The sequence below is a fragment of the Elephas maximus genome, chromosome X (genome assembly GCF_024166365.1).
Source record: "Elephas maximus indicus isolate mEleMax1 chromosome X, mEleMax1 primary haplotype, whole genome shotgun sequence".
Lineage (NCBI taxonomy): Eukaryota > Metazoa > Chordata > Mammalia > Proboscidea > Elephantidae > Elephas > Elephas maximus.
Window position 1 is genome coordinate 66167491 of NC_064846.1, and position 14970 is coordinate 66182460.

At 37.9% G+C, this 14970-nt stretch overlaps 1 non-coding gene across 1 annotated transcript; it reads left to right on the forward strand.

Moving 5' to 3' along the window:
• Positions 1–889: 889 nt before the first annotated feature.
• LOC126069815 (U6 spliceosomal RNA) lies at positions 890–996 on the forward strand. Its single transcript, XR_007516082.1, has one exon. It is a non-coding gene; the product is annotated as a U6 spliceosomal RNA (small nuclear RNA).
• The last annotated feature ends 13974 nt before the right edge of the window (positions 997–14970 follow it).

Here is a 14970-nt window from a genome sequence, read left to right on the forward strand (position 1 = left end):
TAAGGTATATGACATTGGGCAAGTTGCCTTGGTTTAGTAATCTCTAAAGTGAATATAATAACAATGCCTACTTCATAAGGCTTATAGATAGATTGTATAGATTAGATAGATAGATGATAGACGGATAGACGGACGGACCGACGGACAGATGGATAGATGGATAGATGATAGATGGATAGATGGATGGATAGATGATGGACGGACAGACAGACGGATGGATGGATAGTACTTGACAAAATACCTAACTCATATAACTGCTCAACAAATGTTGGCTCTTTTTATTATTTGTAATTATTATTTGACTTGGTTCCATCCAGATCCCATTCTTGTCAATTTGCTCTAGCTCTGCAACTTTCCTTGTCCTTTGATGGATCCTAATACAGCAAATGTTGGCTCATAGTGGACTAGTCACTTATATATATCAAGGCTGATTTACTATCAGAGCCCTGGTGGTATAGCAGTTAAGAGCTCGGCTGCTAACCAAAAGGTCGGCAGTTTGAATCCACCAGCTACTACTTGGAAACCCTATGGGGGTAGTTCTATCAGTACAGAATCCTATTTTTGTGGAAAATTTCTCAAAGGTCAGGGTCTTCATGAATTTTTTCTACCAATCTGACCATTTATGTCCCAATTAGCTAGGGCACAGATTCATATATTGCTGGACCTAGGGCACAGATTCATGTATTGCTGGAACTTCAGGTGGTTTTATGGCTCCCCTTGAATCAGCAGTCTAAGAAAAAAAAAAAGAAAGTCTACTGCTGTCCAGAGAAATTTTTTCCCTGTCTCTACTCCAGGATAAATGGCAAGAGACGTTTTATAGACAGCCCTATCTTTGGCTGCATGCCACCTAAAAGCATTCATCCATTACTAAATTTAAAATGACTTCATGGTGTTCACTTCTGCAGCATATACATATTATAATTGGAATGATTCAGAGAAGATTAACATGGCTTCTGCACAAGGATGACACAAATTTGTGAAGCATTTCATAATTTTGAAACAGGCACATTCGTACATTGTGCTGAAAGTGAAAGAGGTAAAACTTCTATAAAGATGAATCCAGCAATACCTACTAAATTACAAATGTATTCACCCCTTTGTCTAGCTAAGCCAAGTCTAAAAATCTATCCTTCAGATATACCTGCACACATACGAAATGGAACATTTACAAGGTTTTTCAGTGGACATTGTTTCTTATTGCAAAGGACTGAAAAATTATAAAAGTCTATCAAGAGGAGACAGATTAAATAAACTGTTGCATACAATGGAATATAATGGAGACAGAAAAAAATGAGGACTCTGTTTATGTACTAGTATAGAAAAATGTCCAAATGTACAATACAAAATATCCAGTTTCAAGTTATAGAACACTATATATCTTATGTTACCTTTTGTGAAAGCCAGGGGGCATGGGAATATATAATCACATATGCTTATATTTGGAAACCCTGGTGGCGTAGCGGTTAAGTGCTACGGCTGGTCACCAAAGGGTCGGCAATTCAAATCCGCCAGGTACTCCTTGGAAACTCTATGGGGCAGTTCTACTCTGTCCTATAGGGTCGCTATGAGTCGGAATGGATTCCACGGCAATGGGTTTTTGGGTTTTTTTTATGCTTATATTTGCATAAAGAAACAAAATAAACTATCAAAAACTATTACCTATAGCTGAGGTTGGCAAACTATGGCCAGCAGGCTTACTGCCTTTTTACATAAAGTTTTATTGGAACATACCCAATTTGTTTCCATATTGTCTATGGTTGCTTTTGAACTACAACAGGAAAGTTGAGTGGTGGTAACAGAAGCTATATGACATGCAAATTTACAATATTTATTATTTGGCCCTTTACAATAAAAGTTTGCTCACCACTGACCTATATAGGGTAGAGGGAATGGATAGGGCCAAGGGGAAGCAATGTACATACTCTTTGATATTGCTTTGATTTTTGAACTATATGAATGAATTACCTATTTCAAAAAATGAAAATGAAAAGAAAATCAATAAAACTTAGCTTCAGTCTCCTGAGTAGCAAACAGAAAATAAACCGAGAGAAGGGATTTGTGTATGTGATTGAAGTAACCCTATTTATTCTGTAACAAATATTGGTGAGATTAAAAATGATCAATCAGTAAACTGCATTTAAAAAATTACATTATGTCACACTATCAGAAATCACCCTTATATACAGTAGTCTAAAATTTTGCTCTATGACTCCTTCATATACACACATATGAAGCCAACTGAGTGTCAGGCACTGTGTCAGGCAGGTAATGGGGATTATAATTGTTCATATTATGATTTTAAAAAATTTAAACTAATATTTATTGAGTTCTTATTATGTGCCACGTAATGTTTGGAGTGCTTTACATGTGTTGTCTCACTTATTCCTCACAACAACCAACATTTATGCCTTCAGCCTAGTATTATTTCCTGCATTCCAGACTCATATAGCTGACATCTACTCTACTCCTCTTGAATGTCTAATAGACATCTTAAACAACACCCCCCAAAACTGAACTCTTGATCCCCCCCACACACACACATGCACACTTGCTCCACCCACAGCTTTCCCCAATTTCAGTGCAATTCCAACTTTCCAGTTGCTCAGGGAAAAAATCTGGAAGTCATCTTTGACTTGTCTCTTTTTCTCATACCACACATCTAATCCTCCAGCTCTAAAGTTATCTAGAATTGGATCACTTCTCACCATATCCTCTGCTACCACCCTGTTCTGATGTTCTGAGCCACTATCATCTGTCACCTAGATTACCTCAATAGACTCTTCACTGATTTCTCTGTTTCTCCCCTTGCCCACTTACAATCTATTTTCAACATAGCAGCCAGACTTATCCTTTGAAATGTAAGACTGATTATGTTACTCCTTTTCTCAGTTTTTTTCTCAGTACCCCATAATGATTCCCTTTTTAATTCAGACTAAAATCCGTAGTCCTTCAAGTCTTTATTCACCTGAGTTCTACCATGATCATCCTGTTTAAAAATAACAATTCCGTCATAATATGCCCAGCACTATCACATTCCTTTATCCTGTTCTAGAATTTATTTGTACATAGCATTTTTCATCTCGTAACATGCTATGTAATTTCCTTATTTATGTATTTTTGTTTATTGCCTGTCCATCTGGTACAAAGTTGACCCTCAAATATTTGTTGAATGAATGAACAATTTCTTGGGATGTAGATATTATTTCTTCTCTCATTGTACACAAGAGGAAACAAAGGCTCAGGAAGATTAAATTATTTTGCCCCAGGGTTAGAAAACCAGTAAAGGTCAATGCCAGGAATTAAACCCAGATCCCTCAGACTCTAAAGTTCATGGTCTTACAGTGTAGTAAGGGCATACTAACGCACCTGTACATTGCTCAGGCACAAGAGTATTTGAAAAACAGGATCAGCAGTTGTCATGGAACTTGAATATAGCTCTCCAGAGAATACAGCAAGTTGGAAAAGCAGATGGGTGATGAAATGGTGCCATTCAGGTTGACAGTTTCTCATATAGCCTTACCTAGATAATTGGAGAAAGGCATACTTGAAAGGTTTTACCATCAACCTACATTTTCTTCTTCACTTACACTGCATAATGGTGTTAATGATACTTAGATCAAGTCAAATAAAACATTTCCAACAGCCTGAGTTACAGAGTCATTTCATGAGTTAGTAGCCATTAGAGTTTCATGCCAAGCCATGGTGGGAGTGTTTAGGCAGAGTCCTTTGGGCAAACAGAGCCCGGGGAAGAGGAAACCTTTGTCAAAAAGAGAATTGAGACTAACCCTTCAGTGCCTCCCCTTCAGGTGGGCTCCAGCTTCTAATGCAGCCTAAGGGGCAGAGATTATACTGAATGAATCCACAAAGTTTCCACGGAATTACTGTGACCTAGTAATTCTGCTCTCTTACAAATGACTGCTAAATGCTTTACTTTAATTCTTAAAAGCATTGGGAGGAGGCATTCAGAATATGTTTATAGTGTGCAGTTCCTCCTGGGACAGGGGATTAGTGGGCTCTAAGGCAATTTGTCCTTCATAAAAAAAAAATAGCCCCAGGTAATTTGTCATTGTCTGCCTAAAGCCCAACGGTTGTAAACCAGGCTATTGAACCCATTGCCAATGAGTTGCTTTCAACTCATAGGGACCCTATAGGACACAGTAGAACTGCCCCATAGGGTTTCCAAGGAGCGGCTGGTAGACTCAAACTGCCGACCTTTTGGTTAGCAGCCTTAGCTCTTAACCACTATGTCACTGGGGTTTGGCCAGAGCCTTTTATATTGAATCCCAGGACCCCAACCAAGCTTAATAAGTTTCAGTGTGATATTTTTACAGGTAAATTTAAGACTACAGATACTTTTACAAAAGTGCTGATTGAAAAAAAAAAATTCCCTGTGATTTGCTGATCCTGCATCCAGCCTTTCCTTCATCTCAATATTATATTATTTTCTTATCCTTGTAGTGCAAGCAATAGAGTGTAGTGGTTTAGAAAACTGATTCTAGACCCAGATGGTCCAGATTCAAATCTTAACTTAGCCATTTACTAACTGCGTTCTTGGGCTTGTTATTTAACCTCATTATTAATCTGTTTCCTCATTGGTAAAATGGGTTGTTTTGGGACTTCAACAGGATCATGTATATGAAATGCTTAATATAATGCTGGCGAGAGGTACTCTTATTTTTATATGTTCCCAAATATGACACTGTGATGGAGTCAGTACAGTGTAGTGAGAAGTAGACTTGGAGTTAGCAGGACAGGTTCTAGAATCTCACCTTTGCCTCAAATGACTTTTGTGATAGTAAGTTAAGTAACTTAATCTCTCCACCAGTTTCTTTAACCATTAAAAAGAAGATTGAACTAAGTAATCTCTAAAGTTTCTTCCAGGTCTAAAATTCTATAATTTTCTATAATATAATAAATTATATAATAATCTATAATAAGGACCAAACCAGGAAAAAAGGTAGTATACCATAGTTTTCAATTCTAGGCCTAAAATATATTTTACCTAATAAGAAATACTGTTAAAAGAAAAGAGAAATTGTATTATAACATCAATAAGATCTATTCCTAAGGAGCTCTGGTGGCACAATGGTTAAGCTGGGGCAGTACTGTCACATGGGGCCGATGTTAATAAGAATTGACTCGATGGCACCCAACAACAACAAAGATCTATTCCTAATTTTACAGCCTTAATATTTGCTTTCTTATTGCAGATTATACTACCCTCTTGAAAGAGCTCATTGGTTACAAACTGGAATAGATTTTGTTTTATGACAATTTCCTTCATAGATAGAGATGCATACCAAACTTTATCATTCAAACAAGTTCAACACATTTCCCTCTTCAATATAAAGATTATTAACCTTTAAGTGTGTATACATACTTGAATTAGAAAACAAATGAGGGATGTCTTGTGTAGTCTCTGGGGGATAAACAATTCACCATATAGTGGGTGATTGAGAAGAAACCAGAGTTGTGAGAATGACCCAATCAAACTAGAGACAGAAATAGGGAGGAAAATGTCCTTCTCTGTGAAGGAACACTGATTTGGTTCTGGGTCTGAATGCCCAAATCATTTAGAAATTGTCAGCTTCAAGAATGAAATGCTTAGCTTTGCTGTGGTAACAAATGACCCAAGAATCTCAGTGGTTTATAATAACAAAGGTTTGTTTCTCGCTTGCATTACATGTTGGCTGCAAGTTGTCTGCAACTCTGCTGCTCTACATGACTTCTTCATTCCTGAGTCCAGGCTGAGGAGCAGACACCAGCTGGGACCTACTATTCTCACAGCAGACGGGCAAAGCAAGAGAGTTGAGGAAACTTAACATGATGACTCTAAGTTTTTCCTCAGAACTGGCATACTGTCAGTTCTGCTCATGTTCCATTGACCAAAGCAAATCACATGGCCAAACCTGATGCCAACAGGACAAGGAAGCATACTTCCTCCACAAAAAGGTATTTCTCAAGTCACATGGAATAGGGTGGGGATATAAACTCCTCTTACAAAAAAGGGGCTGGTGAATAATTAGGAATAATGATACTACCACTGCTTTCTTTGTCAGAAATATTTATTTTCCTTTTTTCTACATGCAAAATGCACTCATAAATTTAATCCCTGTCTTATCTTTCTAGCTTGGTAAACTCCCTGAGGACAAGGCCATGACTATCTTACTCATTATTCTGTCCTCAGCACTGTGCTTGAAACATATTAGGCGCTCAATAAATATTGCTGAATAAGTGAAGGAAGGAATAAACAGAAATGGCCAGAATGAATAGCATATTGCCGTTTTGTTTGGAACAGAATAGGGAAGTACCCTTGAATTTGTTAAAGGCTCCATAAAGCGGAAGCAGGGCTCTAAAGAACAATTAACTATCTGAGCTTCCAGGAAGGCACTTAGTTTTTCTCTGAGCTGACATGGCTGTGTTCTGTAGAGCTGTGGAGAAATCAATTAGATTAAAATGAAGTTTATGGTTGGTAATGGTATTTAGAGCTGATCAACTATTAACTGTTGCTCATCAGAAGCATAATACCCTAAAGTTCTTTCCTCTGTTACAAATAAGTTTCGACCTAGTTGGCTGTCATCTCCTTGGCAGAACCAGAAGGGGAGAGAGCTTTCCAGGTCAATATCTCACTTATTATACTGCTCGCCCCTCCCAAACAAAAAGAAAAGAAAACTTTGAAATTAGTGTTTGAGAGTTTTATGTTTTGATACCATTCAAAAGGGAAAAAACAGGATTTTATTCAGTTGTGGTCTGCATAAGATGAAAAAAACCTCCCATTATTTCAAGAGAAACACTGTCTTCTTTATACGTTGAATGCTAAGGCATTTCCTCCCACACTTTTAGAGCTTTTGAATATGTATTAATTGGGAATATATTCAAGGAGGCAGGAATCATTATCTCCTTTGTAATGATGATGATGCGAAGGGAGAGAAAATGACTTGCTGAGGGCAAAGTGAGTCAGTGGCTGTGTCAGAAACAAAATTTTGGTTTCCTAATTAGCAAACTAGCAGTCTCACTGCCCAGGCTCAGGGTTTCATCTCATGTCCCCTGGCACTATTTGGGCAGCTTGGATAAGGTGATATTATTATTCTACATTGTTGCAGTTCCAGTGGGCCCTTTCTGCTTCAATGTATTGCTGACAATAATAACATATTAGTAATCCTGAAAATGAGCAAAAGGGAGAATAGTCATGAAGTTATGCAGATGCACATTCCTATAATCATTTGCCCTGTAATTATAACCCCTTTGAGGGTCTGAATGCAGCACAAAGGCAAAGCACACATGTTACAATTGACATGTAGTATGAACAGCAAGTTTGTAAAGGGCAAGAAAAACAGAAAGCCACAAAATGTTCATTTGTTTCCTCCTCTTCTATTTACTTTTTTTTTTTTTTTTAACATTTATCTCTCTTTATATATGAGAACACTTGGAAGATAAGGAAGTTGCTGTTGACTACTTTGACCAACCCACAAATGTGGTTCTCCTAAAAAAACAAACAAAAAAAAACCTGTTGCCATCGAATCAATTCCAACTCATAGTGACCCTATAGCAATCCTATTAGTATGCTGCAATAATCAGTAAATTCTCATTTTGCTCCTTTGGCTGTTCAACCCTGAAGGAAGAAAAGGAAATTTATACTGGAATGTAGAAGACTCTTGTGGTATTCGTATTACACAGGGGGGAAATGAATATCAAGTTTGCTGCATCATCAATTCCTCTCTCTCTACTGGATTTTTTCCAACAATGTGTTACATATTGTTATTTCTCTCATTAAAATATAGACTCCAAAATTCTCAACAAAATTCTAGCCAACAGAATTCAACAGCATAACAAAGCAATCATACATCATGATCAGATGGCATTCATACCAGGATTGCAAAGGTGGTTCAACATTAGAAAATTAATCAATGTAATTGACTACATAAATAAAAGAAGGGAAAAGAACCACATGATCATCTCAATTGATGCAGGAAATGCATTTGATAAAGTCCAAAACTGTTTCCTGATTAAAAAAACTCTCGGCGAAACAAGAACAGAAGGGAAATTTCTCAACATAACTAAGGGCATATTTACTAACCCAATAGCCAACATTATTCTCAATGGAGGAAGACTAATAGCCTTCCCCTTGAGAATGGGAATGAGACAAGGATGCCTACTATCACCTCTCTTATTCAGTATTGTAATGGAAGTCTTAGCCAGAGCGATAAGGCAAGAAAGGGAAATAAAGGAAATATCCAAATTGGAAAGGAAGAAGTAAAACCGTCTCTATTTGCAGATGACATGATCCTATATGTAGAAAATACCAGGGATTCCAAAAGAAAGCTACTGTATGTATCTAATAGAAAGATTCAGCAAAGTGGCAGGGTTAACACAAAAAAGATCAACACACAAAAATCACTCAGGTTCGTATACACTAATAAGGAGAACTCCTAAAAGGAAATCAAGAAACAATACCATTTACAATAGCCCCCAAAAGGATAGAATACCTAAAAATAAACCTAATCAGGGATGTAGAAGACTTATACAATGAAAACTATAAAAGACTACTGCAAGAAATTAAAAGAGACCTACATAAATGGAAGAACATTCCATGCTCAGGGATTGGAAGACTTAACATTGCGAAAATGTCAATACTACACAAAGCAATTCTATAGATATAATGAAATCCTGATCCAAATTCAACATTGTTCTTTACTGAAATGAAAAAAAACTAATCACCAACCTTACATGGAAGAGAAAGAGGTCCCAAATAGCCAAAGCAATATTGAAGAAGAACATAGTCCAATCTCAATACATACTACGTAACCACAGTAATCAAAACAGCCTGGGACAGGTTCAAGGACAGGCACATAGACCAATGGCACAGAATTAAGAACTCAGAAGTAAATCCACCCATCTATTGACAGCTGATTTTTGACAAAATGTCAAAGTCTATTCAGTGGGGGGAAAACAGTCTCTTTAACAAATGATATTGACAAAACTGGATAACGATTTGCAGAAAAATGAAACAGGATCCATACCTCACACCATACACAAAAACTAACTCAAAATGGATCGAAGATCTAAATGTTAAAGCTGAAACTATAAAATTCCTGGAAGATAATATAGGGATAAAACTATGAGACATAATTTTGTTTAGAAACACTGCAAATGCACGAACAACAGAAGACAAATTAGATAACTGGGGCCTCCTAAAAATTAAATACTTAGGCTCATCAGAAGACTATCAAAAGAATAAAAAGAGATTCTACAGACTGGGAAAAAATCTTGGGAACGATATATCAGATAAGGGTCTAATCTCTAAAATATATACAAAATTTCAATAACTCAACAACAAAAAGACAAACAATCAGATTAAAAAATGGGCAAAGGACATGAGCAGATACTTCACCAAAGAGGACATTCAAGCAGCCAACAAATACTTGAGAATATGCTCAGGATCATTAGCCACTAGAGAGATGCAAATCAAAACCACAATGTAATACCATCTCACCCCTGCAACAAAGACACTGATCAAAAAAAAAAAAAAAAACAGAAAACAACAAAGGTTGTAGGGAGATCTGAACCCTTATCCACTGCTGGTGGGATTGTAAAATGGTACAGGCACTATAGAAAATGGTATGGCACTTCCTCAAAAAGCTAGAAATAGAGATACCTTATGATCCAGCAATCCCACTTCTAGATATGTACCCTAGAGATCTAATAGCAGTGACAGGAATAGACATATGCACACCTATGTTTATTACAGCATTTTTCACAATAGCAAAAAGATGGAAACAATCTGAGTGCCCATCAACAGATGAATGGATAAACAAGTTGTTGTATATATATACAATGGAATACTACACAGTTATAAAGAATAATGATGAGTTCTTGAAACAACTTATAACATGAATGAATCTGGAGATCATTGTGCTAACTGAAATAAGTCAATCACAAAAGAAAAAATAATGTATGCTCTCACTTTCATAAAAAGCCAATAATAGGTATACATACAGAATGCAACACTCTTTGTAGGTCACCAGGAATGGGAAGGGGAGTGAGGAGGAATCACTTTCTAGATAGTTGTTGTTGCTAGGTGCCATCGAGTCAGCTCCAACTCATAGTAACCCTATGCACAACAGAAAAAAACAGTGCCGGGTCCTGAGCCATCCTCACAATTGTTGTTATGCTTGAGCTCATTGTTGCAGCCACTGTGTCAATCCACCTTGTTGAGGGTCTTCCTCTTTTCCACTGACCCTGTACTCTGCCAAGCATGTGTTGGAATCAAATTTCTAGATAGTAGACACTTATTATTATTATTTTTAATAACTTTTATTAAGCTTCAAGTGAACGTTTACAAATCTAATCAGTCTGTCACATATAAGTTTACATACATCTCACTCCCTACTCCCACTTACTCTCCCCCTCTTGAGTCAGCCCTTTCAGTCTCTCCTTTCTTGACAATTTTGCCTGCTTCCCTCTCTCTCTATCCTCCCATCCCCCCTCCAGACAAGAGTTGCCAACACAATCTCAAGTGTCCACCTGATATAATTAGCTCACTCTTCATCAGCGTCTCTCTCCCACCCGCTGACCAGTCCCTTTCATTTCTGATGAGTTGTCTTCGGGGATGGTTCCTGTCCTGTGTCAACACAAGGTCTGGGGAGCATGGCCGCCGGGATTCCTCCAATTTCAGTCAGACCATTAAGTTTGGTCTTTTTATGAGAATTTGGGGTCTGCATCCCACTGATCTCCTGCTCCCTCAGGGGTCCTCTGCTGTGTTCCCTGTCAGGGCAGTCATCGATTGTGGCCGGGCACCAACTAGTTCTTCTGGTCTCAGGATGATGTAGGTCTCTGGTTCATGTGGCCCTTTCTGTCTCTTGGGCTCTTAGATGTCGTGTGGCCTTGGTGTTCTTCATTTTCCTTTGCTCCAGGTGGGTTGAGACCAATTGATGCATCTTAGATGGCCGCTTGTTAGCATTTAAGACCCCAGACGCCACATTTCAAAGTGGGATGCAGAATGATTTCATAATAGAATTATTTTGCCAATTGACTTAGAAGTCCCCACAAACCATGCTCCCCAGACCCCGCACTTGCTCCGCTGACCTTTGAAGCATTCATTTTATCCCGGAAACTTCTTTGCTTTTGGTCCAGTCCAATTGAGCTGACCTTCCATGTATTGAGTGTTGTCTTTCCCTTCACCTAAAGCAGTTCTTATCTACTGATTAATCAATAAAAAACCCTCTCCCACCCTCCCTCCCTCCCCCCCTCGTAACCACAAAAGTATGTGTTCCTCTCAGGTTTACTATTTCTCAAGATCTTATAATAGTGGTCTTATACAATATTTGTCCTTTTGCCTCTGACTCATTTCGCTCAGCATAATGCCTTCCAGGGTCCTCCATGTTATGAAATGTTTCAGAGATTCGTTACTGTTCTTTATGGATGCGTAGTATTCCATTGTGTGAATATACCACAATTTACTTACCCATTCATCCGTTGGTGGACACCTTCGTTGCTTCCAACTTTTTGCTATTGTAAACAGAGCTGCAATAAACATGGGTGTGCATATATCTGTTTGTATGAAGGCTCTTGTATCTCTAGGGTATATTCCTAGGAGTGGGATTTCTGGGTTGTATGGTAGTTCTATTTCTAACTGTTTAAGATAACGCCAGATAGATTTCCAAAGTGGTTGTACCATTTTACATTCCCACCAGCAGTGTATAAGAGTTCCAATCTTTCCGCAGCCTCTCCAACATTTATTATTTTGTGTTTTTTGGATTAATGCCAGCCTTGCTGGTGTGAGATGGAATCTCATCGTAGTTTTAATTTGCATTTCTCTAATGGCTAATGATCGAGAGCATTTTCTCATGTATCTGTTGGCTGCCTGAATATCTTCTTTAGTGAAATGTGTGTTCATATCCTTTGCCCACTTCTTGATTGGGTTGTTTGTCTTTTTGTGGTTGAGTTTTGACAGAATCATGTAGATTTTAGAGATCAGGTGCTGGTCAGAGATGTCATAGCTGAAAATTCTTTCCCATTCTGTAGGTGGTCTTTTTACTCTTTTGGAGAAGTCTTTAGATGAGCATAGGTGTTTGATTTTTAGGAGCTCCCAGTTATCTGGTTTCTCTTCGTCATTTTTGGTAATGTTTTGTATTCTGTTTATACCTTGTATTAGGGCTCCTAGGGTTGTCCCAATTTTTTCTCCCATGATCTTTATCGTTTTAGTCTTTATGTTTAGGTCTTTGATCCACTTGGAGTTAGTTTTTGTGCATGGTGTGAGGTATGGGTCCTGTTTCATTTGTTTGCAAATGGATATCCAGTTATGCCAGCACCATTTGTTAAAAAGGCTATCTTTTCCCCAGTTAATTGACACTGGTCCTTTGTCAAATATCAGCTGCTCATACGTGGATGGATCTATGTCTGGGTTCTCAATTCTGTTCCATTGGTCTATGTGTCTGTTGTTGTACCAATACCAGGCTGTTTTGACTACTGTGGCTGTATAATAGGTTCTGAAGTCAGGTAAGGTGAGGCCTCCCACTTTCTTCTTCTTTTTCAGTAGTGCTTTGCTTATCCGGGGCTTCTTTCCCTTCCATATGAAATTGGTGATTTGTTTCTCTATCCCCTTAAAATATGACATTGGAATTTGGATCGCAAGTGCGTTAAATGTATAGATGGCTTTTGGTAGAATAGACATTTTTACTATGTTAAGTCTTCCTATCCATGAGCAGGGTATGTTTTTCCACTTAAGTATGTCCTTTTGAATTTCTTGTAGTAGAGCTTTGTAGTATTCTTTGTATAGGAGTAGACACTTATTATTTTTGATGATGGGAAAGGCAATACCGAATGTGGTGAAGCCTGCCCAACTTGACAAATGTAAATGATGACAGTGAGAAGTACAGAAGAATTAACAATATTATTGGTAAGTGCTATAACATACACAATTTTGAAACAACAGCAAAAATAACCAAAAAATATGTGCATGGTTACATAGGTAGACATGGGTGCAGGTATGTGCATAGGAAGGTATATGGGAGTATGTGTGTGTGCATGCATAGGTGTATCTGTAGGCATATATATATATGTATAGATGCATGTTTGTGTGTGTGTCTGTGTTTGCTACATATATATATTTTATATATATATATATATATATATATATATATATATATGGAAACCCTGGTGGCTTAGTGGTTAAGAGCTACAGCTGCTGAACCAAAAGGTCAGCAGTTAGAATCTACCAGGCGCTCCTTGGAAACCCTATGGTGCAGTTCTACTCTGTCCTTTAGGGTCGCTATGAGTTGGCATCGACTCGACTGCAATGGGTTTTATTTATATGTATATATTTATATATATATATATGTATGTGTATATATATATGTATATATAAAGGACATGGGGACACAGTTATGGATACTTCATAGACATAATGAAACACCTGGCAGGATTGGTTTACTGGGTTTGAAGGCTTAGGACCATAGTCTTGTGGGACAACTCGGTCAATTGGCATAACACAGTCCATAAAGTTCATGTTCTACATCCTAGTATGGTGAGTAGTGTCTGGGGTCTTAAAAGCTTGTAAGTGGCCACCTAAGATACAATTATTTGTCTCTACTCATCTGGAGGAAAAGATAAAGAAGAAAATAAAGACTCAAAGAAGAAACTACTCTACAGGACTAATAGTCCACATGAACCGCAACCTCATCTATCCTGAGACTAGAAGAACTAGATGGTGCCTAGCTACCATTAGTGACCATTGTGATCAGGGACACAAGAGATGGTCCCAGAAAGAAGGGGAGGAAAACGTAGAACAAAAATCAAATTCTTAAAAAAGGCCAGACTTACTGGACTGGTAGAGACTAGAGGTACCCCTGAAACTGTCATCCTTGTTACCCTTTAAACTTGGAACTGAGCCATTCCCAGAAGTCATCTTTCAGCTAAATGACACATTGGATCATAAAACAATAGCACCAATGAGTACTGAGCTTTAAAAAAAAATTATCTATATGAGACAAAATGTTCACCATTTACCCTAAAACAAAAATGAGAAGGTAAAAGGGGGCAGGGAAGCTAGATTAATGGAAACAGAACAACCAGAATGGGAATAATGAAAATGTTGACACGTTGTGAAAAGTGTAACCAATGTCACTGAACAGAATGTACAAAAATTGTTAAACATGAGCCTAATTTGCTTTGTATAAACTTCCACAAAAAAAAAATATTATTTTCTTTTTTTTAAAGGAGGAGTTTATTAACTCACATTATTGGAAAACTCAGAGATGAGTTCAGGTATGGCTGGATTTGGGGCCTTCAACAATTAAAAAAAAACTTTTCTTAACCACACTTACTATTTCATCTTTGCCTAATATGTCTTTTATTTTACAGCAAGATTTTCAAAATTGTAGGCTATACCCGATGTTTCCACTTTCTTTTTATTAATCTTAAACCACTTCACGCAGGCTTTTGCACCCATCTATAAACTAAGTTCACCACTTGTCTGTCAGTTTGTCACACTGTGTTGGCTCTTTTGTGCTGCTGTGATGCTGGAGGGTATGCCACCAATATTGCAAATACCAGCAGAGTCACCTATGGCGGACAGTTTTCAGTGGAGCTTTCAGACTAAGGCAGACTAGGATGAAGGACCTAGTGGTTAACTGCTGAAAAATTGGCCAGTGTAAACCTTACGAATAGCAGCGGAACATTTTCTGACACTGTGCGGGAAGATGAGCCCCTCAGGTTGGAAGGCACTCAGAAGACTACTGGGGAAGTGCTGCATCCTCAAGGTAAAAATGACCTCAATGACATAGATGGAGTAAAGCTTTTGGGACCTTCATTTTCTGATATGGCATGACTCAAATGAGAAGAAACAGGTGAAAACATCCATTAATAGTTGGAGAATGGAACACAGGGAGTATGAATCCAGGAAAACTGGAAGTCATCAAAAATGAAATGAAACACATAAAGATTGATATCCTAGGCATTAGGGAGCTGAAA